This window comes from Mytilus californianus, unplaced genomic scaffold, assembly GCF_021869535.1.
Source record: "Mytilus californianus isolate M0D057914Y unplaced genomic scaffold, xbMytCali1.0.p SCAF_4, whole genome shotgun sequence".
Classification (NCBI taxonomy): domain Eukaryota; kingdom Metazoa; phylum Mollusca; class Bivalvia; order Mytilida; family Mytilidae; genus Mytilus; species Mytilus californianus.
Window position 1 is genome coordinate 116,982,493 of NW_026262690.1, and position 23,675 is coordinate 117,006,167.

A 23,675-nucleotide genomic window follows, 5' to 3' on the forward strand; every position below is an offset into this window, starting at 1 on the left:
GTTAACCACCACAATGAGGTAACCAGCACAATGAGGTTTTAAGACACACCTCTTTTCATAAATCAACGCCCACAAAACGGCTCTTTTATAGAAAGGTACAAAGAGCGTTGTCTTTTCCGGGACTGTAAGACTTTTTTTGTTTTACTGATTTAACGGATACTACACTTCAAGAGGATTTCCCACTGGAGTGGATCATCTGAAAAAGGTGAAATTTACAGAATAGGTAACAGGTAACAAGAAGAAACGGCGGGAATTGTAATACACATATATATGCATTTTGGCTTTCATTACCATGATTACAGTAGGTTAGTATCCAATATGTATTTGCTCAATCGGCAATCAGTATGGACAAATGAGTGTTAATTATTATAAAAACTTGGAAGTTGGGCAACAATATTCAATACACACACTTTTTGAGTAGAAATCAGTTGCTGATGATGATAATGGATGGGTGTTAAACGTCCATTGCAGCCACAAATTAGTGCATTCTCAGGTCGAGAGCATGTTAATATAATATAAATATTAACCTTGCTTTGGACTAGACTGACACGATTTTCCGAATACTTAACATGCTTTTCCACAGTAAGACATGTCATTTTATCGGACACAACAATCCGATATCCCAGCTGACCATGTCATCAGTCTTTGTTATTGCTTCTTAATACAGCGTGCTATTCAGAGAATCAGTAAATATCAATTTTAAAGTCTTTGTTTTTACCCTGCCATGGTTCAGCCATTGGTTAAACCAACAACTTGAGCACTGGATGCAACCAAGTTCTGCAACACCACAGAGGCAGTAGTTAAGGGCATCCGATACAGTTTCTCGATATAATGTCATTTTTATAATTTTGAAATATGTTGTAGGCCTTGGCGAGTTATTAAATAAAACACAAAATAAAACATAGGTCACCATGCTTGTTTTCGAGAAAATTGAGGCTGAAAATTGGGGATTTGTGCAATTTTGTAAAAAAGTTAGGCAATGTTATAAAATTTATTGGGCAGATATTCTTCGTCGTAAATTATTAAGATCGGGTTCAATTTAAAGCTGTGATAAGACACAATAAGGAAAAAAATAAATCCCTACACGAATGACTATACAATTATGCAAACCTTGCTTGACATTGCGGACCAGATGCTCAAAGTGGTATTTTTTTTAACCTAAAAATAGGGAAATAAAGTGTTTCTGAAAATGTCATTTTTATCATTTTTCTACATAAACTGCATTTTGTCATGCTTTCTCCAAATCTCAAATAAAAAATATATGTCACCGTGCTGGGTTCCATGATAAACGCGAGTTATCCTAAAAATTGAGTCCCCCCCTTTGGAACCTCAACGTTAGCGCTAAAATGCACGACGTCGCTGGCAGACAATTTCGACGTTATCTCTGCAAGTTACCGGCGACATTTTTAGATGTATAAATATTGCTTGTAAACAGCTACCTATAAATTGGTCAAATTGTTTTCGGAAATAAAATCATGTGAATCATAAATACCTGTCTCCGTTTGTGGTCTAAGTGAGAAACATCGCAAGAAAAGTTATTACGGACTGTTGATAATTTTACGGCTTTTAGAATTAAAGACTCGGCAATTTAGAACTTGACATACAGGTACATGTACTGTACACACTCGTGTATTATTTTTTACAATATGTTGACCTCTAGATGTTGTTTTTTGTTTTGTTTTGTTTGGTGGGCTGCTGTTTCATTACAATACTCCTTAAAATCCTTTTATTCACGTTTTAATCATTTTTTAGAATTTCACATTTATCCATAAAATAAAACTTTTGTTACGGTCAATGATTGCAATTGAATAAAATTTATAGGCTTCTGAATAGTTTTAAAGTTCACTTGATAAAATTATCTCCACTGGATCACAGCACAAAGGTTACTTACATGAGGTCTTTTCCTGCAAACGGAACTTCTTTTTTGTACATAAATTAGGCCGCTAGTTTTCTCGTCTGAATTGTTTTACAGTATAATTTCGGGGCCTTCTATAGTTGACTAATAGATGCGGTATGGGCTTTGCTCATTGTTGAAGACCGTACGATGACCTATAGTTGTTAATTTCTGTGTCATGTTTGTCTCTTGTGGAGAGTTGTCTTATCGGCAATTACACCACATCTTCTTTTTTTATGTTGTCAGAAAACAAAAACAAAATCTTATAAAGGAGAATCTTCAATTTGCCAAAGGATGCTTTTGTCCAGACAGAGAAACTAAACCATAATTTTGAAATTTTTGATTTGGCAAAACGATTGAATTAATAGCGAAAGGATTGGACATATTACCAATTCCCCCACCCACTCCCAGCTTTGGTTTTGTTTCTGTTCCTCTCCCAACTTTCCACACTATACCCACTTAAAGTACGATTGCAAAGCAAGTCAGTGGCGGATCCAGAAATTTTCATAAGTAGGGGCCCACTGACTGCATAAGAGGGGGCCCGCTCTCGTCACGCTTCAGTGATTCTCTATATAACCAACCAAAATTTTTCCTCAAAAAGGGGGCCTGAGCCTCCCCCTGAATACGCCTCTGCACGTCACTTTTATAATCTTGTACTATTATATACTTTCTCTTCAGTTTTTAATGCTGTTTTTTTAGGGGGAAGAGGGGAGAGAGTGGGAGAGGGTAGCAAGTTGCGATTAAAATCCAAATACTAGTACTTCTCTCATAGCGTAATTTTATTGGTAAATAACTATATATATTTTTTCACCACAGCGCGACGCATTGCGGGGTACATAAAATATCACACGCCCATTCCTCTGTCTGTCCTTTATGTCCTTCTGGTTAATAGATTTTTCAAGTGTACAATTCTTGCCAAATTTTTATAAAACTAATATCGTATGGACACGTTCGAAAATCAGTGCATATCAACTGTTCTTTAAAAGAGTTATGCCATTTGGAAATATTAATTATATTGGAAATTGCATTGTATTTGATGTCAATCCGTCATTTCTCTAATATATTTGTAAAAAAAATAAAGAACAAAATAAACAGCTGCGCTACGAGCGCATGATACGCCCATCGTCTTATGAAAAAAACCCATAATAAATGTTTTTAAAATAACACGGGGGTTGTACAGGAATTCATGCTAAGTATATCCTGACTCATTCCTTATTCTTTCTCAATAGGAAGTTTATATATCACATCATGTGTTCTATGATATCAAATTGAAGCTCAATAAAAATTCAAAAACTCAAAAATGAATTAAAGAATCATCACGAAAAAGTATACAGATCTTTAGATTAATTTAAGTAACAAGTATGTGAAGTTTTATGCAATAATTATAAATAGTTTCTGAGATACGGCGCGACATGTGAAAACCCCCTCTTTTTTCATAAACTCAATAACTGTAAAATAAAATTTTGAATCATCCCCAAAAAGTACACAGATCTTCAGATTAATATAACTAAGAAGTGTGTACAGTTTTAAGCAATAATCATAATTCGTTTTTGAGATACGGCGCGAACTGTGAAAAAAAACACCTCTGTTTTAGTTACAAAGTCCTGTAACTCAAAACGTTCACCAAAAAGTATACTTATCGTTTGACCATCATAAAAAACAACTATGTTAAGTTTAATGAAATTTGGATATTTGTGCTGTACTATGTTAAAGACGGACAGACAGACGCCGGACATTTGTATACCATTATTAAGTTCCGTCAAAATTTTTCGGGCGTTAATATTGTTGACTTTTGCCTTTTTGTTAGATAAAATACGTGCAACGTGGAAGAAATAGGAACTTTGTTGTATCATTTTTAATATTAGCGGCATACCATTATTTATTTTAGTAAATTGTTCAGTTAGGAAATTTACTTCTTCGTGTACCTAAATTTTCGGTATTAGTTTTAAAATATCATTGGTTTCCTGTGCTGTAATAAAATGTCAGAAAATCGGATTCGGACCAAATCATGGATGATGAATGATAATAAAAATGATAATTGACATGCATTATATTAGTAACACCAAAAGGGTCAGTCGTCTTGAGATTGCTCACTATACGATACTTTGTTGAAGATCTCACAGAAACAGTTATATGTTTTATTTCTTCTGATTATATTAGACTGTTATCCTGTTAGAATCAAATGCACTAATATTAATGGTTTAGAAGTTAGCATGCGGGAGAAACAGAAATTGAAGCATCGAAAATCCACATTACGTTTTTTATTACGGAAAATTACACGCATTACGTCCCGCAAAAAGTGACGTTTTGCGGGAATTCAAACGCATAACGTCGCGCCAAGAGTTAACTCCCTTGAAACTGTATCGGATGCCCTTAAAGACAGATATCACAATATAACGTGTTTAAGGTTCTGCTAAGGTCAAATTTTTCTTCATGTGAGGCATTTACTATCCTTCTTCTTCCGAATCCGGGAGTAGACTCCTTGGTAGGAGTGTAAAACTTCTCGTAACTTGTGTGCTATGTACATATGGACTTAATTAAAAGTAATATAAACAGTAACAAAAAATAGTCTGTAAAATAACATATATACATTATGTACAGTGGCTTTAAGTTTGATAGTTTAATAAATTGGTGACTGTGTGTCCTTCAAATGTTAGAGTGGATATGCCACTTTTGAAAGATTCCAGAGTGTCAGACATACAATGTACCTATTGCTTCAAGGGGTGAATTCCAATCAGAGATAGTGTTTGGATAAAAAGAATATATAAATAGAAGTCTTTATTAGTTTATACTATTTGCAAAATTTTATGTTGCCCCCTAGTACGTCTATCAGATTTTGTAAAATTGTCCTTTGGAACTTCTACTAACCCTCAATTAATTTTGTATAGCATAATTAATGTAGCTTTTTTTCGTCTATTGTCATGATTGTATAAACTTTCCCATTGTAAGGAATTTATCATGTTGGAAACTGCTCCCGGTGTATAAATGTTTTGTTTCTTAGCTTGTTCTTCCAGTTTTGGCTTCTTATTTTGTTCATGCATTTACATTTGTACAACAATATGAAGTTATTTATTTCAAAAGGACTGTAGAAATTTCAAAAAATAAATACATGATTTTGCTTTAAATTGGGTACACCAATTGCAAGACACATTTTTCAAATAAATCTAGTTCTCATGAATAGGAGTTTTCATTGTCCATAATTGTACAAGTCAATATACTCTTTATAAGTCTATACGAAGTACAAGCTAGCATTTAAAATGCATGTAAATTAATAATTGATCAGTTCTGCAAAATTGTTTTACTGCTTTACAAAATACAAAGGCCGCCACTTTTCAATTTCAAAGTGTCGTTGATTTTCTCGAAATTACTAAACCACAAACATTGAGGATCGTTATCTAGCGAAGTTATTGGACACACCTACTTAAAATAAAACATGCCTACTTTCTTTACTCTTCTTTGTTGGAGATTGAAAAACACTGCAATGTACGGGATTGAAACATAGTTTTATCAACGAGCACTGCACAACATGGCAAAACAGTTCAGAAGCAGATGATCAATTGAAATAGGCACATTTAAAAGTTGTATATATGTTACAATAGATAATTGAGTTACATGGACACAGCTATGCAGCCATTTAATGAGATAACATGGTATTCAGAAGTAAGATTATACCTAATCCTGATTGGTCGTTGTGTACCGCTATATGTTTTGTCTTAAGATACTCCTTGCACTCTGCATTCAACCAAAGCAAAATTTTCCATAGCTCTAAAAAAAACTATACAGTCTTTTCTATGCTACCACAAGAAACATATTTGCAGTGGGGAATTGAAAGGCAAGGGAGGTGAGTAAAATTTGCCTTTACAGAAAAGTCACTGGAATATGACAACTACCGAGGGATGGTCTTGATAAATGTTGTTTTTATAATGTATATAGGTCAGATGTCCATGACAACTACCGTGGGCTGGTCTTGATAAATGATGTTTTTATACTGTATATAGGTCAGATGTCCATGACAACTATGGAGGGCTGGTTTTAATAAATGGTGCTTTTATACTGTATATAGGTCAGATGTCCATGACAACTACCGAGAGCTGGTCTAGATAAATGGTGTTTTTATACTGTATATAGGAGGTCAGATGTCTATGACAACTACTGAGGGCTAGTCTTGATAAATGGTGTTTTTGTACTGTATATACATGATATAGGTCAGATGTCCATGACAACTACCGAGGGCTGGTCTTGGCAAATGGTGTTTTTATACTGTATATAGGTCAGATGTCCATGACAACTACATAGGGTAGGTCTTGAAAAATAATGGATAATTTCAGTGTTTTTTTGTTTACAGAAATGGTCATCATCATTTATCTTTTCCAACATTATTGCTGGATTACAAAATTTGTTAAAAAAAAAAGAAGACAATGAGAAATTGTATTGGCAGTTTTGTACCTGTGATACAATGATGTCCATCCATTTTGTTTTGGAAAAAGCAGATGCTGATTAGCCTGAGTACTTCAAATGCTGTCATTGTCATGTGAGGTACTTATTAATTAAGAAATAGCCTTGATATAATTTGGATAATTTGTTTCAGCATTAAAATCAGTTTGCCAACTGTTATGATAGTGTCAAATTAAATACAAAGATATGATTAGAAATGAAATATTCAAATATCATAGTTCAACTACCATGTACCAATACAAAAGTTGAAATAAGTTTAATGGGCGTATTACCCTTGTTATGAAGCAAGTATATGAAGTCGTACATGGAGTGTTAATTAGGAATTCAATTGTAAAATGCACCATTGATAAATGTTGTATGCCACCAGCAGTAAAACACAATTTCATGGAATGAACATAACTGTATAACAACAACACATTTCATACAGAACATTACAAAAAATCAATGTACAATAATATTGTATGTTTTATATATAGGGCAAATGAAGATTCAAACTAGAAACATATCATCAGCGACAACATTATACTTTGAAGATAAAATAGTCTATTGTGTTAGCACATTAAAAGTGCAACAATTTATTTAACGATTAAACCATCTGCTTTGAAATAATTCAAACTTTTGAGTTCTAAAAATGTAATGAAAATATGTAATTACTTAGAAACAGCTTTTAGTTTTGGTAGAACAGTATTGTAATTTACCCTAATGTAAATTCTAAGACAATTAAAAAATTGTACAACCATGAATATAGTTGTTATAAATACTGTAATGCTGATAAACAGATTGTTAAAAACTAATGAAAAATCTGAATCTGAGATTGGTATCAAGGTTAAGGCCCTATGACATCGTTTTTTTTTAATTCAAAGGAAACTATTAAACTATTCCAATATGATATGTGTAAAAGAATGCTTTGTATGGGAAACAGAGACTGATTTTCCAAGCTGGACACAAATTATAATACAGAATGGAAGAAAGCAAACAGAACCAAGAAATACAAGTAATTATCAAATTACATATTTAAGATTGACTTATTGCAATTACATGACTGTATAGTATTTTTCACATGTTGTATAGTTTAAAGTTATGTAGAATCTGCATTATCTATTATTGTTTGTTTACTAGAAGAAAAAGATGTGTCCAATGCTGTAACAGTTAATTTAAAGTCATACTAACTAGTAGTGACAATTTATGAACCTTCTCATTCACTCCGAAAAAATGTGCTTCAATATAAAAAAAAGATTGGTATGATTGCGAATGAGACAACTCTCCATGTGAGATCACATGTGGTTGGTGTCAGCAACAATATTAGTTACCATATATATGGCCTTCGACATGAGGCAAAAGCTAACAAACTATAAAAGGCCACAAAATGACAAGTGTAAAACAACTTAAACAAGAAAATTAAAGGCTTGTCGCTACTAAATTTACTTGCTGATATGAATAAGCCATCATACTAAGAGGAAGAAGTGTCTGGTCATGCATGTATTCATGTACTAAATGGAAAGATGGTTAAAATAATTTTGTTCTTTGCTATTACATTACAGATAAGTAGATTTGTTTCTCTTTTATAAATATTTACCAATATTTTTGCACACTTATAAATAGGTTCATGTATGAATTGCCCCTCTATGAAAATCCAAAGATGCAGGAAAAGAAAACCATGAACAAGCTTCAAAAGATAAAGATGATAATGATGAATCAGGTCAGTGAATCCTGTATTATAAATTCTTTTCATAAAATAAACATAGGGTTGTAAAAGCCTTGATCTTGTACACAAGATTAGCTCACCTGGCTTAAAGGCCAAGTGAGCTTTTCTCATAACTTGGCATCCGTTATCTGTCATCGTTGTTAACTTTAACAAAAATCTTCTCCTCTGAAACTACTGGGCCAAATTTAAAACTTGGCCACAATATTTATTACGGTATTTAGTTTTAAAAAATGAGTCCTGCCAAACAACACAGACAACATGTTTAAAAGTAGAACATGGGGTAAAATGCAAATGTTGTCTATTATCTTGAAAACAGCTCTAGATAGAGAAAATCTGACAGCAGCAGAAATGTTCAGAATTTTGAGATCTATCTTCTGACTATTAACATTTATAATTTGGGAATTTATTAACTATTGATTGACATAATGAAATCAGTATTTATTCTTCCCATACTGATTGCTCGAGAATATATCTTTTATGACCATTGGGGAAAGTGTAAACTGTGGGTATATTTAAAATAAGTATGCATTCGTAATAACATATAAAGAGAATATTTATGCTTTCCATTCATGAATCACAATTTGCACGATTCACCATGGAGTGGTACTAAACTACAAATTTTACAGAATTTCTACAAACATGTAAACAAGGCAGTTGTCTATATATCACTTTATTTTTCATATTATTATCTTTTTCAGAATAGCTGATAATTATCTTATTTTTTTCATGCCGGAAGAAGCGTTTTTTTTTTTTTTTTTTTTGCACATGAGGAAGCTGGTGAATTATGTGCTGCTACAGAAGAGGATATAGTAAATATACTGAAGAGGAAACATCCAAGCTAGTAGATCTTTGTTGACTACACTTCTGAAAATTTTATATGTTTACAGTTTCTGTATCATTTTATTTTTAAGTTAAATGGATCAAAGTCTCTATTGGAGGGGTTGCAATATTTGTGTCTAATCAATGTAGAATGTTTACAATATAATTGGAAATACATAAAGTAGAGTTGTTTTTTTTTGTATTTGAGAATAATCATAAGTATTATTTTTCTGCAGATTTTAATTAATGCTATGTATAGCAGAAATTAAATAAAGCAATTTCAATAGAGATATAAGCACACATGAGAGAAATATGTAGACAACAGTTATTATGAAACGACTAATTACCAAAAATTGATGTAGAAATTGTGAGTGCTAGATTAATAGTGATTACCATACACTAAGTATAAGTCGAAATGTATATATTTTCCTATTTCATTGTTTTTTAGATTGATAGTAGTTTCCTCAAATGAAACAAATAATTACAGTTTTATAATTCTTTTTAGATTGGAGTATTTGGTTATGATTGCACAATTTAGTCATTTTTTCATTAAAAAAAATTAAGCTAGTTTTATGGTATACCTTAAATGATATTGATTTGTAAACCACATAATTATATAAGAGACAACATTTTGAAAGCTACACGGGTTAATCAGTGTGCACCACATTTTTGATGTTATTTCTTCATAGACAGAAAAAATATTACAGTCATTCCTTAAATATGTTTTGGTTAACCAAAAATGTCTAAAAAAAATGATGATACTAGCAGTCTAAAAATTCTTTTGAGATAAAATTATCTGATTATAATTGAACACTGAAGTAACTTTTTCATTGAGTTGTTCTTTTCTTTTTTGCTAGAACTTGGGTTTTTTTTTATTGGTTCACATATTATATTTTATCAATTTTGAGAACATTTGTTTGCAATTTTATAGAATATATTCATGTATAAAATGTACTGGTACTTAGTGTGATAAACCACTAAGGTTAAGCACAGGTTTAAGAATTTATAAAAGTTAAGGATTTTCACTCCTAACTAAATTCCAAAAGTCACCTTTAAAAATTTCTTTAACTTTTTTCAAATCATCTTGGATTTTCATAAAAAATCTACAGCTATCTCAATTATATATTGATCTTACAAAATGCAAAGTTATTTGGTAGTTTGTTTTATTACTGTCAAATTTAAGGATTTAATCAATGGGTAAAAAAGCTGTAAATTTCATGTTGGACAAAATTTAGATAGTCAACTTTAAAATTTTTTGTAACTTTTTCAAATGATTTCGGATTTTAATAATACTCTTCAGCTATCTCAATTATATATTGATCTTACAAAATGCCAGGTTATTTGGTAGTTTGTTTTATTACTGTCAAATTTAAGGATTTAATCAATAGGTAAAAAAGCTAGAAATTTCATGTCAGACAAAATTTAGATAGTCAACTTTAAAAATATCTGTAACTTTTTCAAATCAACTTGGATTTTCATAATACTCTTCAGCTATCTCAGTTATAAATTAATCTTACAAAATGACAGGTTATTTGGTAGTTTGAATTATTGCTGTCAAATTTAAGGATTTAATCAATAGGTAAAAAAGCTGGAACTTTCATGTCGGACAAAATTTAGATAGTCAACTTTAAAAATTTCTTTAACTTTTTCAAATGATTTTGGATTTTAATAATACTCTTCAGTTATCCTAATTATATATTGATCTTACAAAATGCCAGGTTATTTGGTAGTTTGTTTTATTACTGTCAAATTTAAGGATTTAATCAATAGGTAAATAAGCTAGAAATTTCATGTCCGACAAAATTTAGATAGTCAACTTTAAAAATATCTGTAACTTTTTCAAATGAACTTGGATTTCCATAAAACTCCACAGTTATCTCAATTAAATACTAATCTTAGAAAATGCCAGGTTATTTGGTAGTTTGGTATATTGGTGTCAAATTAAAGGATTTAATTAATAGACAACATTTAGATAATCAACTTTAAAAAGTGTTATTACTTTTTCAAATCAACTTGGATTTTCATAATACTCTTCAACTATCTCAGTTATAAATTAATCTTACAAAATGACAGGTTATTTGGTAGTTTGAATTATTGCTGTCAAATTTAAGGATTTAATCAATAGGTAAAAAAGCTGGAACTTTCATGTCGGACAAAATTTAGATAGTCAACTTTAAAAAGTTCTGTAACTTTTTCAAATGATTTTGGATTTTCATAATACTCTTCAGCTATCTCAATTATATATTGATCTTACAAAATGCCAGGTTATTTGGTAGTTTGTTTTATTACTGTCAAATTTAAGGATTTAATCATTAGGTAAAAAAGCTGGAATTTTCATGTCGGACAAAATTTAGATAGTCAACTTTAAAAAGTTCTGTTACTTTTTCAAACCAACTTGGATTGTCATAATACTCTTCAGCTATCTCAATTATATATTGATCTTTCAAAATGCCAGGTTATTTGGTAATTTGTTTTATTACTGTCAAATTTAAGGATTTAATCAATAGGTAAAAAAGCTGGAACTTTCATGTCGGACAAAATTTAGATAGTCAACTTTAAAAATTTCTTTAACTTTTTCAAATGATTTTGGATTTTAATAATACTCTTCAGTTATCCTAATTATATATTGATCTTACAAAATGCCAGGTTATTTGGTAGTTTGTTTTATTACTGTCAAATTTAAGGATTTAATCAATAGGTAAATAAGCTAGAAATTTCATGTCTGACAAAATTTAGATAGTCAACTTTAAAAATATCTGTAACTTTTTCAAATGAACTTGGATTTCCATAAAACTCCACAGTTATCTCAATTAAATACTAATCTTAGAAAATGCCAGGTTATTTGGTAGTTTGGTATATTGGTGTCAAATTAAAGGATTTATTTAATAGACAACATTTAGATAATCAACTTTAAAAAGTGTTATTACTTTTTCAAATCAACTTGGATTTTCATAATACTCTTCAACTATCTCAGTTATAAATTAATCTTACAAAATGACAGGTTATTTGGTAGTTTGAATTATTGCTGTCAAATTTAAGGATTTAATCAATAGGTAAAAAAGCTGGAATTTTCATGTCGGACAAAATTTAGATAGTCAACTTTAAAAACTTCTGTTACTTTTTCAAACCAACTTGGATTGTCATAATACTCTTCAGCTATCTCAATTATATATTGATCTTACAAAATGTCAGGTTATTTGGTACTTTGTTTTATTACTGTCAAATTTAAGGATTTATTCAATAGGTAAAAAAGCTAGAAATTTCATGTCAGACAAAATTTAGATAGTCAACTTTAAAAATATCTGTAACTTTTTGAAATAAACTTGGATTGTCATAATACTCTTGAGCTATCTCAATTATATATTGATCTTACAAAATTCCAGGTTATTTGGTAGTTTGTTTTATTACTGTCAAATTTAAGGATTTAATCAATAGGTAAAAAAGCTAGAAATTTCATGTCGGACAAAATTTAGATAGTCAACTTTAAAAGATCTGTAACTTTTTTCAAATGATTTTGGATTTTCATAATACTCTTCAGCTATCTCAATTATATATTGATCTTACAAAATGCCAGGTTATTTGGTAATTTGATTTATTACTGTCAAATTTAAGGATTTAATCAATAGGTAAAAAAGCTAGAAATTTCATGTCGGACAAAATTTAGATAGTCAACTTTAAAAAGTTCTGTAACTTTTTCAAATGATTTTGGATTTTCATAATACTCTTCAGCTATCTCAATTATATATTGATCTTACAAAATGCCAGGTTATTTGGTAATTTGTTTTATTACTGTCAAATTTAAGGATTTAATCAATAGGTAAAAAAGATAGAAATTTCATGTCAGACAAAATTTAGATAGTCAACTTTAAAAATATCTGTAACTTTTTCAAATCAACTTGGATTTTCATAATACTCTTCAGCTATCTCAGTTATAAATTAATCTTACAAAATGACAGGTTATTTGGTAGTTTGAATTATTGCTGTCAAATTTAAGGATTTAATCAATAGGTAAAAAAGCTGGAACTTTCATGTCGGACAAAATTTAGATAGTCAACTTTAAAAAGTTCTGTAACTTTTTCAAATGATTTTGGATTTTCATAATACTCTTCAGCTATCTCAATTATATATTGATCTTACAAAATGCCAGGTTATTTGGTAGTTTGTTTTATTACTGTCAAATTAAAGGATTTAATCATTAGGTAAAAAGCTGGAATTTTCATGTCGGACAAAATTTAGATAGTCAACTTTAAAAAGTTCTGTAACTTTTTCAAATGAACTTGGATTTCCATAAAACTCCAATCTTATCTCAATTAAATACTAATCTTAGAAAATGCCAGGTTATTTGGTAGTTAGGTATATTGGTGTCAAATTAAAGGATTTAATTAATAGACAAAATTTAGATAATCAACTTTAAAAAGTGTTATTACTTTTTCAAATCAACTTGGGTTGTCATAATACTCTTCAGCTATCTCAATTATATATTGATCTTACAAATTGCCAGGTTATTTGGTAATTTGTTTTATTACTGTCAAATTTAAGGATTTAATCAATAGGTAAAAAAGCTAGAAATTTCATGTCGGACATAATTTAGATAGTCAACTTTAAAAAGTTCTGTAACTTTTTCAAATGATTTTGGATTTTCATAATACTCTTCAGCTATCTCAATTATATATTGATCTTACAAAATGCCAGGTTATTTGGTAGTTTGTTTTATTACTGTCAAATTTAAGGATTTAATCAATAGGTAAAAAAGCTGGAATTTTCATGTCGGACAAAATTTAGATAGTCAACTTTAAAAAGTTCTGTAACTTTTTCAAATGATTTTGGATTTTCATAATACTCTTCAGCTATCTCAATTATATATTGATCTTACAAAATGCCAGGTTATTTGGTAGTTTGTTTTATTACTGTCAAATTTAAGGATTTAATCATTAGGTAAAAAAGCTGGAATTTTCATGTCGGACAAAATTTAGATAGTCAACTTTAAAAAGTTCTGTAACTTTTTCAAATGAACTTGGATTTCCATAAAACTCCAATCTTATCTCAATTAAATACTAATCTTAGAAAATGCCAGGTTATTTGGTAGTTAGGTATATTGGTGTCAAATTAAAGGATTTAATTAATAGACAAAATTTAGATAATCAACTTTAAAAAGTGTTATTACTTTTTCAAATCAACTTGGGTTGTCATAATACTCTTCAGCTATCTCAATTATATATTGATCTTACAAATTGCCAGGTTATTTGGTAATTTGTTTTATTACTGTCAAATTTAAGGATTTAATCAATAGGTAAAAAAGCTAGAAATTTCATGTCGGACATAATTTAGATAGTCAACTTTAAAAAGTTCTGTAACTTTTTCAAATGATTTTGGATTTTCATAATACTCTTCAGCTATCTCAATTATATATTGATCTTACAAAATGCCAGGTTATTTGGTAGTTTGTTTTATTACTGTCAAATTTAAGGATTTAATCAATAGGTAAAAAAGCTGGAATTTTCATGTCGGACAAAATTTAGATAGTCAACTTTAAAAAGTTCTGTAACTTTTTCAAATGATTTTGGATTTTCATAATACTCTTCAGCTATCTCAATTATATATTGATCTTACAAAATGCCAGGTTATTTGGTAATTTGTTTTATTACTGTCAAATTTAAGGATTTAATCAATAGGTAAAAAAGCTAGAAATTTCACGTCAGACAAAATTTAGATAGTCAACTTTAAAAATATCTGTAACTTTTTCAAATAAACTTGGATTTCTATAAAACTCCACAGTTATCTCAATTAAATACTAATCTTAGAAAATGCCAGGTTATTTGGTAGTTAGATATATTGGTGTCAAATTAAAGGATTTAATTAATAGACAAAATTTAGATAAGCAACTTTATAAAGCGTTATTACTTTTTCAAATCAACTTGGATTGTCATAATACTCTTCAGCTATCTCAATTATATATTGATCTTACAAAATGACAGGTAGTTTGAATTATTGCTGTCAAATTTAAAGATTTAATCAATAGGTAAAAAAGCTGGAATTTTCATTTCGGACAAAATTTAGATAGTCAACTTTAAAAATATCTGTAACTTTTTCAAATGAACTTGGATTTCCATAAAACTCCACAGTTATCTCAATTAAATACTTATCTTAGAAAATGCCAGGTTATTTGGTAGTTTGGTATATTGGTGTCAAATTAAAGGATTTAATTAATAGACAACATTTAGATAATCAACTTTAAAAAGTGTTATTACTTTTTCAAACCAACTTGGATTTTCATAATACTCTTCAGCTATCTCAGTTATATATTGATCTTACAAAATGCCAGGTTATTTGGTAGTTTGTTTTATTACTGTCAAATTTAAGGATTTAATCAATAGGTAAAAAAGCTAGAAATTTCATGTCGGATAAAATTTAGATAGTCAACTTTAAAAAGTTCTGTAACTTTTTTCAAATGATTTTGGATTTTCATAATACTCTTCAGCTATCTCAATTATATATTGATCTTACAAAATGCCAGGTTATTTGGTAATTTGTTTTATTACTGTCAAATTTAAGGATTTAATCAATAGGTAAAAAAGCTAGAAATTTCACGTCAGACAAAATTTAGATAGTCAACTTTAAAAATATCTGTAACTTTTTCAAATAAACTTGGATTTCTATAAAACTCCACAGTTATCTCAATTAAATACTAATCTTAGAAAATGCCAGGTTATTTGGTAGTTAGATATATTGGTGTCAAATTAAAGGATTTAATTAATAGACAAAATTTAGATAAGCAACTTTATAAAGCGTTATTACTTTTTCAAATCAACTTGGATTGTCATAATACTCTTCAGCTCTCTCAAGTATATATTGATCTTACAAAGTGCCAGGTTATTTGGTAGTTTGTTTTATTACTGTCAAATTTAAGGATTTAATCAATAGGTAAAAAAGCTAGAAATTTCATGTCCGACAAAATTTAGAAAGTCAACTTTAAAAATATCTGTAACTTTTTCAAATGATCTTGGATTTCCATAAAACTCCAGAGTTATTTCAATTAAATACTAATCTTAGAAAATGCCAGGTTATTTGGTAGTTTGGTATATTGGTGTCAAATTAAAGGATTTAATTAATAGACAAAATTTAGATAGTCAACTTTAAAAAGTGTTATTACTTTTCAAATCAATTTGGATTTTCATAATACTCTTCAGCTATCTCAGTTATAAATTAATCTAACAAAATGACAGGTTATTTGGTAGTTTGAATTATTGCTGTCAAATTTAAGGATTTAATCAATAGGTAAAAAAGCTGGAACTTTCATGTCGGACAAAATTTAGATAGTCAACTTTAAAAATTTCTTTAACTTTTTCAAATGATTTTGGATTTTAATAATACTCTTCAGTTATCTTAATTATATATTGATCTTACAAAATGCCAGGTTATTTGGTAGTTTGTTTTATTACTGTCAAATGTTAGGATTTAATCAATAAGTAAAAAAGCTGGAATTTTCATTTCGTACAAAATTTAGATAGTCAACTTTAATAATATCTGTAACTTTTTCAAATGAACTTGGATTTCCATAAAACTCCACAGTTATCTCAATTAAATACTAATCTTAGAAAATGCCAGGTTATTTGGTAGTTTGGTATATTGGTGTCAAATTAAAAGATTTAATTAATAGACAAATTTTAGATAGTCAACTTTAAAAAGTTCTGTAACTTTTTCAAATCAACTTGGTTTTTGAAAAAACTTTACAGCTATCTCAGTTGTAAATTGATCTTACAAAATTCCAAGTTATTTGGTTCATTGCTGTCAAATTTAAGGATTTAGTTAATAGAATCAAATATGCTATGAGTTAGGCTAAAATGATGTAAAGGTTTTTTAAGCTCGCTACGCTCTGATGTATTCAATTTTATGGAATTATGCCCATATGCTTTTGAAAAATCCTGGATCCGCCCCTAAAGATAAGAGTACATTTGAAAATCCCTATTATTATAGCACAATAAGAACAAAGAGATTTTGCCTTTGTCATGTGTTAATTTAAAATGTAAACTTTTTACTTTTTTTTTGGTGAATTTTCTCTAAGCATTTCTGTCGAAATTCTTCCTAGTTTAATTAAATGGAATATATTTCATTGTTTCCTTATGAAACTCTGCAGGGAGGTAATGTTTAACAGATTTAATGTATAGTATGATTTATTCTTGTTGAGTTTTTTGGGGCAAAATTTGGATTAAAACCAATTAATATCATTTAGTGGGATTTTTTACAATGAAGCTGGTTTCCATTGATTTTTTTATGAACAGATCTTATTTGATTATTCAACCCTTTCCTAATAGCTTTTACAATTACAAAGTTGAAATGTTTCACAAATTAAACTAATATTCATAATCAAAGGAGAAGTTTTAATTTGGCCACAATTCATGTCAAAATCACTTATATATTGAATTTAATACCCATAAATTGTGAAAATAATCTTAAATGAAATGAACATGTATCATATATGTATTCCTTCAAACATCATTCTGCAAGGAGTAAATTCAATAAATCCCAAACATTGAACCTATTTTTTTTATAAAATTTTCAACATTTGACTTGCATATCTAGTTTGTCAGAAAATGTTGTCTTTATTTCCAATTTCTTTTTTTGTTTGAAATCAAGCAAATTTTGTTAAATTAAATAAAAATTCCTAATTTTATCCAATTTTGGTGTCTATTTCAAAAAGTTCTACAAAAAGCATTCTATTTCACTTTTTATGCCCCCGTAGTAGCGGAAGGGGCATTAACTTTTACCCTTGTCTGTCTGTGCGTCCGTACGTCCCAAAATTGGTTTCCGTTCTGTAACTTTAGTTCGCCTCAACCAAATGTTGTGTAACTTATACACAATGCTTATTACCACAAAACACAGATCAAGTTTGAGTTTGGGTGGCGTCAACCGTTCTAGAGTTATGCCCCTTTACAAATGGAAAAATTGCTGTGTTTTTTGTTTCTGTTCTCTAACTTAAGTTTGCCTTAACCAAATGTTATGAAACTTATACACAAAGCTTATTACCACAAAACACAGATCAAGTTTGAATTTTGGTGGCGTAACTTTTACTGTTCTAGAGTTATGCCCTTTACGAATTGAAAAATTGCTGATTTTTTTGTTTCCGTTCTCTAACTTAAGTTTGCCTCAACCAAACGTTAAGGAAACTTATACTCAAAGCTTATTACCACCAAAAACAGATCAAGTTTGAATTTAGGTGGTGTCACTTTTACCTTTCTTGAGTTATGCCCCTTTACAAATGGAAAAATTGATGAATTTTTTGTTTCCATTCTCTAACTTAAGTTTGCCTCAACCAAATGTTATGAAACTTATACACAATGCTTATTACCACAAAACTCAGATCAAGTACAAATTTGGGTAGCCTCACTTTTGTTGTTCGTGAGTTATGTCCCTATATACTGTTGTATGCAAGTGGGGGCATCATCTGTGTCCCATGGACACATTCCCCATTTATTCACATATGTTTTTCTAAAACTTGAAACGCTTTTCATTTTGAAATATTGGACTTGCTATTGAGGCCCTAATCAAGCACTTAAACTTTCCTTTCAGAAAAGAATATGATTTATATAAACCTATGCAATATAAATAAAAACACTGGTCCTGCTCCTATATAAGATATACATGATATAACTTAATCTTACATGTGTTTTATAAAGCTAAGGTGAGAGGTAGAATTAGAAATATACTTATGTATGATATTAGATAAACACACTGATAAAGGTGAATAGCTTGAATGTACATATTTTCAAATTTATAAATTTAAAATGTCACCTTATAAAATGTATTCACTGTTTGATCTATTAAATATATGACTATAAACACAGTTAAAAATTATGTTGTTCTCTTATTGAAAAGATGTTATTTATATTCTCTGTCTTACACATGAATTACATACTACTCTAGAAATTTGCACACTTCATTAAAGATCTAGACCAATTGTTATCTGCTATTTTAAAATCCAAGATGGAGGAAGACACCCGAGCTACCTTAAGATGTGAAATTCTAAGATATATTCCAAATTAAAATTTTGACTATGATATCACAGTTCACTACATGGAAATGTAATCTTGTGAAAGATATACATTATCAGGCAAGCAAATCTGGTTTTGATAGTTAAAGTGGTGGTCAAATTTATATGAAAATTAATAAAAATGTGACTTATGTTTTTATACTCGAAATTTATGTAACAAAGTATGGTTGTCATCTCAATATCGGACAGTAATGAATGACTGAATATTATTGTGCAAATACGGCATGGAGTTTATTTTCTTCCATGCTAATTGAATAAAAAAGGTATTAGTCAACTTTCTATGTCGACATATTTATTTGTTCATATGATAAATCAGTAACTCTTAGAAATAGTTTAATGTAGATCAGCACTAATTATTTCCTCAGATGGAATTTCTTATACTTTGCATTCATGGAAAACACATTTTTGTGAAAAAAATCTATAGATAGATTTTTTTTCAAAATGTTTTATTATGTGCTTTTAGAAATCTAGAAGTAAAAATGGTGTCACTAAACTCGTTTTCTTGCTACAAGTAAACAAGAGTGCACTCACTGAAATGTGTGGCCTGCTTTACTTATCATTGAATTGATGTTGAAAGTGTGTAATATGAAAGTTTCACCATTAGTTCCACATAAACACACCCGTAGCCAGGGGGGCTTCGAGGGGTTGGTATGAACCCCCCCTTGAAAACAAATAAGCACTGTTAAAGTTGACATTCTGTTTGAATTGTAACTGTTAAAGAGAGCTTCGCGAGTCCAAGTCCATGTGACCCCCCCCCCCCCCCATGGAAATTCCTGGCTATGGGCCTGATAAACCTAAAATATCAATGTAAATGAGGTCAAGGCCAGATGAACCCTACCAGGCAAACATGTACACCTTACAACCATACAATTGACCAAATATAGTTATCATATTGCTTATGGTATCCAAGAAACAGACCTAATTACGAAAATTAAACCCTAAAAATAAGGTCAAGCTCAGATGAACCCTGCTGAACAACATGTTCACCATACGATTATTCCATACACCAAATATAGTTGACCTATTGTTTACAGTATCTAATAAACAAACATAACCATGAAATTTACATGGCCTAATTAACCATGGAAATGAGGTCTACGACATATGAATCCTGCCAGATAGACTACACCTTACTATCATTCCAATCATTGAATAGAGTACAGTTGACCTATTGCCTATAGAATCTATGTAACAAACATCACTATGGAAACTTTAAATTGCCTATGGATTGATTGATTGGTGTTGAACACCACTTTCAGCACTATTTTGCTATTTCGTGGCTGTCAGTTTTTGTTGGTATAGGAAGCCTGAGTGCCCGTATAGAACCACAGACCTTCGGTTGGAAAACTGACAATCGTAGTCAATTAAGATTGGAGTGGAGCCCACCTGCTACATGTGGGATTCGAACTCGCAACTTCCATGTTTACAGACTAGTGATACAGTAGTTCAACTACTTAGACCACTTGGCCATCGAAGCCACTTTGCCTAATGAAGCATTTAAATTGGTCAAGGTTAGATGAACACTACCAGACAAAGCTATACACATTGAACTATTGCTTGTGATTGTTGAAATCCAAGATGTGCTCTTCAGTTGTGTTGATTAACGTATTTATAAGTATTTGGTTAGTGAATAGTTGTATCAATGGGAAATCACATTACATCTCCCTTTTTTCATATCGCATGTTTTTTAACAAGTGTGTATGTATCCGGACTCATAACTACATGTGATTATGTTTATAACTATGCATCAAATAGAAGAGAAAGATACCAAAGGGAAATTCAAACTCATAAGACGAAAATAATGTCAAAAACAGAAAAGGACAAAAAATTATTTGCCAACAGCATGAGATATCAAAACAACAGCACAATCAAACAAAATACAGTTAGAAGTAATACATCTCAGTCTTCAACAACTAGCAGATGTCTACACCTTCCTGTAAAGCTTTGAGCCGTCAAGTAAACTTTTAAATGCAGTGTATAAAATGTAACACAAACCATATTAGCAATCAATATTTCAGACTCGCAAACACCTTCCACAAAAAGATAGTACTACACTTAGTAACGAGTTTTTTTTTCAGACTTACGCCAGTCACAAAACACAAAGTGTAAAAAGGATTAATCCGTGATTAATAACCAGTACAAGAAGTAATAACTGAATTGACAACTGTATACTTTATAAAATAAGTCCAATTTCACGGGTGTCATTCGGTTTATCGAGAGAATTGATCGTGAAAGAATATAACTAACGGTGGTCAAGCATTGCGATATCAGATCGGGAAAGATCTGGTATCGGATCGTGAATGCAATTAAGTGTAATTCTACTTCAAAATCTATGAAACAATCTGCTGTAGTTTCAAAAGGTGGAACAAATTAGAAAAAAATATATGTCTGTCAAAATTATTCAACGTCTTTGATAAAACTGTGCACTTAAAAAATGAAAAAAATGCAGTGCTTTTTAAGAAAACACAAAAGGCGGCACACAATCCTATCAAAATCATTTAGAAAAAAATCACGTTTTGTAACTATAATACTGAGTCACATTCCAATATATCATGATATGTTTAAAACTTAATCTTTACATGTCAGATAGTCCAGTAAAATATATGTATGTTATTACTTGAAAAAGTTCATATTATTTTTGAAAAAATTTTTTTGTTGATTTTTTATCAAAATTGATCGTGAAAGATCATTCAACGCATTATTTGGATCGTGAAAGACAAGGAGTGACCAGACTTAATGATCAGAAAACAGCATTTGTTTTACCAATTGATGTACTTGTAATTGGTTGAAGTGTGTAATTACTTTCTTAGAACGTAAATCATTGCTTTAAATTTTGTTGGGGATGTATATATTTTTACCCATATTTAGACCTTTTTTCATTTATGAGGCAATGCTACGCGTAACTAGGCATCCAAGATAATAAGACCTACATCAGCGTAAATGATCGAAAGGTCAATATTGTGTATACATAATGCATCCACAAATGAGGGAAGCGAGAGGGGGTCTGGTGGTTTTCCACCGGAAATATCTTAATGTGTGCGTTTTTGTTTTCGAAAAGGTAATTGAGATGTATAAGTCCACTCTGTGTTTTTGTTACTTGTTTTTGCTTTGAATCGATCTGATGAGTTAAGCCCTTTTCAACTGATCTTTATAGTTTGTTCAATTGTTGTTCTGTTACACCACTGTCCCAGGTTAGAAAGAGAGTCGCTAACTAGTTTAACCCCGCCACATTATGTAGGTGCCTGTCCCAATTCAGGAGTCTGTAATTCAGTGGTTGTCGTTTTGGTTTATATCATATTTGTTTGTCGTTCATTGAACATAAATACGTTAGTTTTCTCGTTTGAATTGTTTTACAAATGTCATTTCGTGTCCTTTTATAGCTGTATGGGTTTTACTCATTGTTGAAGGCCATACGATGATCTATAGTTGTTAAATTCTGTGTCATTTGGTCTCTTGTGCAGAGTTGTCTTATTGTCAATCATACCACATCTTCATAATTTTATATTAGATCAAATAAGCTTTATCATTTAATTTTACACACAGGTGTATTGAAGATGTTCTTTCCATTAACAATACGAACTTTTCTCATTTGGTCCCATTAATAGTCTTGAACTAGATATTATAGACACCACATATACAGATTCATCTGCATCATTTTTAGACATATACCCCGAATTTGACTACAGCGGTCATCTTTTAATACCAGAGTCTATGACAAACGAGATGATTTCAGTTTTGAAATTATAAAATTTCTGAATAAACTAAATCAAAATAACTTTAAGAACTATTTCAAACAGTGATATTGAACGATATTTCTAGGAGAAAAGTAGTTTATGCATTAAAAATTTGAAAGAAAATCATGTTTGTTTACATTCTTATTTCTCTGAAATTTTGAAAAACAATCTGCCTTTTGTAGTCTTGTGAAAACGGTGTACTTTTAAGTCTTGATTTTTCTCGGATACTAATCAGAATGTTGAACCATTTTGACAGACAGTTTTATTTTTCCAATATTATTCATAATAATTGATTAAATAAGATTATTTACTGACGGAGCATGTGTCTTCTCGATAATATTTCATTCACGATCCTATACCAGATCTTTCACGATCTGATCGCAATGCTTGACCACCGTTAGTTATTCTTTCACGATCAATACTCTCGATAAACCGAATGACACCCGTGAATTTATACAATGACGATATGGTTCCATAATAAATAGTGGTAAACATTGTAATAAGGAGCTTTATCAAATAGAATACAGCTTTAAAAAAATATTATAAAAAAAACCTCATTCTGGTGGTAACCTCTATTGTTTTAATAAGTACAACCATACATTCCTTGTATTATAAAGAAAAAAACCATCGTGGTGGTTACTTCAATCTATTTTACTAGGTACAACCAATAAAAGGCTCCTATCATACAAAACCTCATCCTGGTGGTTACCGCAACCTATTTTACTAGGTACAAGCAATAAAAAGACCATATCATATAAAACCTCATCCTGGTGGTTACCGCAACCTATTTTACTAGGTACAACCAATAAAAAGACCATATCATATAAAACCTCATTGTGGTGGTTACTTCTATTTATTTTAAATATAAAACCTCATTGTGGTGGTTACTTCAATCTATTTTACTAGGTACAAGCAATAAAAGGCTCCTATCATACAAAACCTCATCCTGGTGGTTACCGCAACCTATTTTACTAGGTACAAGCAATAAAAAGACCATATCATATAAAACCTCATTGTGGT

General features: G+C 30.3%; 2 long non-coding RNA genes across 31 annotated transcripts; both read left to right on the forward strand.

Annotated features, from left to right (window-relative positions):
* Nucleotides 1-6,132: 6,132 nt before the first annotated feature.
* LOC127739220 (uncharacterized) lies at nt 6,133-9,221 on the forward strand. The gene is made up of 4 exons (XR_008000353.1): nt 6,133-6,430; nt 7,213-7,343; nt 7,952-8,048; nt 8,753-9,221. It is a non-coding gene; the product is annotated as an uncharacterized LOC127739220 (long non-coding RNA).
* Nucleotides 9,222-9,384: 163 nt separating this feature from the next.
* On the forward strand, nt 9,385-19,200 carry LOC127739219 (uncharacterized). Of its 30 annotated transcripts, none has more exons than XR_008000327.1 (8): nt 9,385-10,209; nt 10,947-11,189; nt 11,381-11,519; nt 11,875-12,065; nt 12,448-12,638; nt 13,566-13,756; nt 14,112-14,545; nt 14,893-15,244. It is a non-coding gene; the product is annotated as an uncharacterized LOC127739219 (long non-coding RNA). The 30 variants fall into 30 exon arrangements; XR_008000352.1 differs by lacking the exons at nt 10,947-11,189; nt 11,381-11,519 and adding exons at nt 11,190-11,328; nt 12,830-12,881 and having other exon boundaries at nt 9,387-10,452; nt 13,618-13,756; XR_008000344.1 differs by lacking the exons at nt 10,947-11,189; nt 11,381-11,519 and adding exons at nt 11,190-11,328; nt 11,520-11,571 and having other exon boundaries at nt 9,388-10,452; nt 11,927-12,065.
* The last annotated feature ends 4,475 nt before the right edge of the window (nt 19,201-23,675 follow it).